General features: G+C 47.9%; 1 pseudogene across 1 annotated transcript; it reads left to right on the top strand.

The window, feature by feature from the left end:
- Window positions 1-1,621: 1,621 nt before the first annotated feature.
- LOC147631157 (fatty acid desaturase 4-like 1, chloroplastic pseudogene) lies at window positions 1,622-3,156 on the top strand (annotated as a pseudogene). The gene is made up of 2 exons (XR_015267466.1): window positions 1,622-2,834; window positions 2,982-3,156. The product of XR_015267466.1 is annotated as a fatty acid desaturase 4-like 1, chloroplastic pseudogene (transcript).
- The last annotated feature ends 1,023 nt before the right edge of the window (window positions 3,157-4,179 follow it).

Genomic DNA, 4,179 nt, shown 5'->3' with positions numbered 1-4,179 from the left:
TTAAAAATATCTTTTTTACTATAAAAATGCTCTTAAAAATTCCTAAATAATTAGGAACAATTCCTAAAAATTGTAGAAATTTAGGGAATACTTTCTACCAAAAAATACCCACAGTAGCATGTGCAATATTTTGGTAAAAATACGTAAAATGCTTATTTCAACCATAAAAATAGCACTTTCACTCATGGAATTTCCCCGCAACGTCAATACGTCTATCGAGGTCGAGAAGCACCGTACTCGGATTGCCATATTGACGTTCCCAACACATAAGACACCAAAACAAACCAGAAAATAACATTTTTTTGCTTATTAAATGTTAAAATTTACTTAAAAATGCTAAAATTTTGGAATAATGAGAGAATATTAAGAGGACAAAGAACATCAAAAAATGACTAGAGACCACTCACATACCACTGTTAAAACCCTAAAGATCTCTCTAGCTAATCACTATGCATAAACCAGGCATATACTCATCCACCCGACCACCCTCGAGCCCAAGGGTGCACACATAAAGACAATGAAGTACCACATACCCTACCTTGATGTTCCATACCACCAAGAAATATGACTTCACTCTAGTAGTACATAGGTCTAGCGTGAAATGATAAGAGAGTAGATACAATGCTCTACACAAGAGAACATCCCTTGAGAGTGTCCCATGCCCCTAATATATATGAGGGCCCTCAAGTGACTCTTCACTCTCCATTTCCATGTATGACCCTTGGTTGCCTGACCCTAACCTCAACCCAAGGTTAGACCTAACCCTTGTCCCACTAGAGCATATTTCCCTACCCCCATGCTCACATGCCTAGGATGGGTTAGGCCCCTAGTATATGCATATATAATGTGCAAATAACACCTTCTGTCCTTATGAGGGCTTTGCTAGCATAATGGATGGGCTACATATAACCTTTCTGTTTTTCTTGTAGTAGTGCGTTGCCCACTACTTTGTCTGAAGCATCCACATAAACATGGAACATTAAATTCCATTCTAGGTTGGTCATTACTGGTGTGGACGACGACACTATGCTTTTCAACCAGTGAAATGCCTTCTAATAGCCCGAGCTCCATTCATACCTTGCATCCTTCCCCCCTTCTCCTCATACATCCAGTCCACCTTGTTCTCCTATGGCATCCACTCCACCTTCTTCCCCCATTCTCATCATTCTTCTCTCTCCCATTCTCATTCTCCTTCTCCTTCTCCTCCCCTTCCTCATCCTTCTCCCCTTCATTCTCATCATCTTCCTCATGCAACCACTCCACCTTCTTCTCCTCGTACTCGATCTTCACCTCCTCCCATGTGCCCACTATCCCATAAGAACCCTTGCTAACCTCTTTCGTACCCCAACAAGGACCATCACATGATCCCTCTTCTTCTCTCTAGGGCATCGATGGTGTGGATGGGAAAAGCATAGCCATGTCCAAGGCACATCGGCGTGTACAGGGTCTACCAAACCTCTTTAAAGACATTTTGGTCGGCAGTCCGCGTCGTAGAGCTCCGAAACGTAAAGCGTCGTAGTCTGGACAAACTCTGGCAGACTCACTAGATGAGCTGCCACTCGTCGTTGACTGGGGACCCCGCTCTCATCCCCCACGTCCTCTGCTTATAGCACGCAACTAGTCTCTGAACCTCGAGTCACTTCTAGTCTCTGAACCTCGAGTTCCTACGCAGTTCCCCCTTCTTGACGTTCGCGCGCTTTCCTTGCGTAGTCTTCTTATTTGATCGGCCCTGTTTTTGTACTTCCCCGATCATCGGCCATGCCACTGATGCCAGTGCTCTCTCGCCCCAGCTCCTTGCAATCGATTTCCTTCCTGTCTCCGTCGATCTCCAAGTATGTTTGTTCCTCTCAGCCGCCTCAATCCGCCGCCGGTGAGATTGTCATGTTCTCTCTACGCTCCGGCGTGACTCACCGGTCTGATTATAATCTGAGATCTAAGGCAGTCTTACATGAGAAGGCACCAGTAACTGAGCACCGTGACAAGCTGAAGATCACCATAGAGCGCAACCCTGTTGGAATAAAGCAGGATGATCAGGCACAGATCAGATGCTCACATGATGAGTTAGGCTTGACAGACAACAACCTCGAATCAACGTGGATGCACAGGGTGTGGGTGGCCGCAGGATGCGCCGCGATAGGCGGAGTGGTGTCGAAGGCGATTATAAGGTTTATGTCGGGCGCTTCAGCAGAGGAGGCTTGTGTCGCCGTGCTTTCTGTTGCTGTTGCGTATCTGCTTGCGGATTTCAGCACCGGGGTGTTTCACTGGGCTATAGACAACTACGGCCATGCAAACACCCCCTTATTCGGAGGCCAGGCGGATGCAGCGCAGGGCCACCACAGGAGGCCCTGGACCATCACCCGGCGACAGTTCGCCAACAACACTCATTCGCTCGCCCGCGGCTCTGCACTCGGTTTGTTGCCCATCTTGTTGCTCCCCGCGGCTACGCCCGCCTATGTCTACTCCTTCTTCGCGGTCCTCTCGGCCTGTGTAACGTTGAGCCAGCAGTGCCATGCGTGGGCGCACTCCAAGAAGGCGGACCTGCCGGCCCTTGTCGTCATTCTGCAGGATTTAGGCCTTCTCTTGTCAAGGGAGGATCATGCACCCCACCACAGCAGGCACGGATTTAAAGCCTACTGCATCGTAAGTGGCCTCTGGAACCCTTTTCTCGATGGCTCCAACTTCTTCGGCATTCTTGAAGAGTTCGTCTACGACAGGGCCGGCTGGGAGCCCCGCTCTTGGAGCAGTGAAACCGCCACCATGGATTGGTGCTCGAGCTACGAGCTGGAGGCGGAAGGCAACGACTCTGATGTTTAAGCTTGATGTCTTATGTACTGGTTTGTCATGTAATCTTTTGATGTCTTATGTACTGGTTTGTGATGTAATCTTTGTGGCATGTTACTACGCTTTTGTGGCATTTTACTAAGCTTCAACTAGTGCTTAAAACGTCGTGACATTCTTCTGTTTTTTCCTCTGGTCTCCAGCTCTGCACGGGTTTTATCCTCCTTTAGTAACCCACTATTCCAGAAATTCGTCCATCGAAGCTCACCAGAAGGAGAGATCAACGGAGCATGAGATCGTTATTATAAATAAATTAAAAGCTGCATATGAAAGAAAAGGTAGGTTGATGTAGTTAATGCGAGAAAGAAGGTACTAAGCCGGAGTGAACAAGAAAGACACAGAGAGATCGAGATCTTCAAGTTTGTCGAAGCGTGTTGGGGTTTCTGTGTACACGGATCGATTTCGGCCATCCAGGTGTCGTTTTCGATGTTTTACTATGCCCTTGAGTTGCTCGTATTGGGGTTAATTGTCTGATTTCGGCCATCCAGGTGTTGTTTTCGGCCCTTGAGTTGCTCGTACGTTTTGTTTGGGGTTGTATTCTTTGTCGTCTAGTTCTTTGTATTCTTTGTCACCTAGTTCTTTGGGGCTTACCCCTATGGGGTCTGTCTGTCGGGCACCAAGGTGTTTCACTTGAACGGAGGTGAAGCACCTCCAGGCTCCTCTCTCCCTTGGAGGTACTAGTTTTTCTATATATATATATATATCCTATTTTGAGGGGCTACTCTTTTGAAAACACAGAGCAGTCTGGAGAGTTGACAGAGCGCACAAACAATGTAAGTAGCGAATGATCTCTTTGTTTTTCAATGTCGTTGCGTTTGAGTTTGTCTGCTGGTCGGTTTTTCAGGGATGATTGGGTGCCCGAGGAGCGTCTTATACGCAAGGAAGGCAAATGGACGCATGAAATTGAAGATTTCAAGAAAATATGGCCTTTCGCGAGTGACAGGAGGATTTCATCTTCATTTTGGTAAGAAATGCCTGAGTGCGTGTGTGTTGGCGTGGGATCTGGGGGGATAGGGGGGGCTGGGATCTGGGGGGTTGGGTTACCCCCGTTTCGTTGCATGCAGGCCCCGTTTCGTTGGGTTACCCCCGTTTCGTTGCATGCAGGCCCCGTTTCGTTGGGTTACCCCCGTTCTGATGGTATTTCTTGTGGTAGGCACGGATATGTGCAGAAGTTGAGGCAGGCCAGTACAAGAAGTCTGCATGGAAGAAGGGAATCCATATCCTTGCACGGAATAAGGAGCCGGTTTGGCTGGGCATCTCTTTGGCCAACGAAACGGGGGTAACCCAACGAAACGGGGCCTGCATGCAACGAAACGGGAGTAACCCAACCAAACGGGGCTT

Source organism: Cibotium barometz, chromosome 15 (assembly GCF_041138505.1).
Source record: "Cibotium barometz isolate CiBa-2024 chromosome 15, ASM4113850v1, whole genome shotgun sequence".
NCBI lineage: Eukaryota > Viridiplantae > Streptophyta > Polypodiopsida > Cyatheales > Cibotiaceae > Cibotium > Cibotium barometz.
This window is presented reverse-complemented; position numbering and strand designations above follow the sequence as displayed.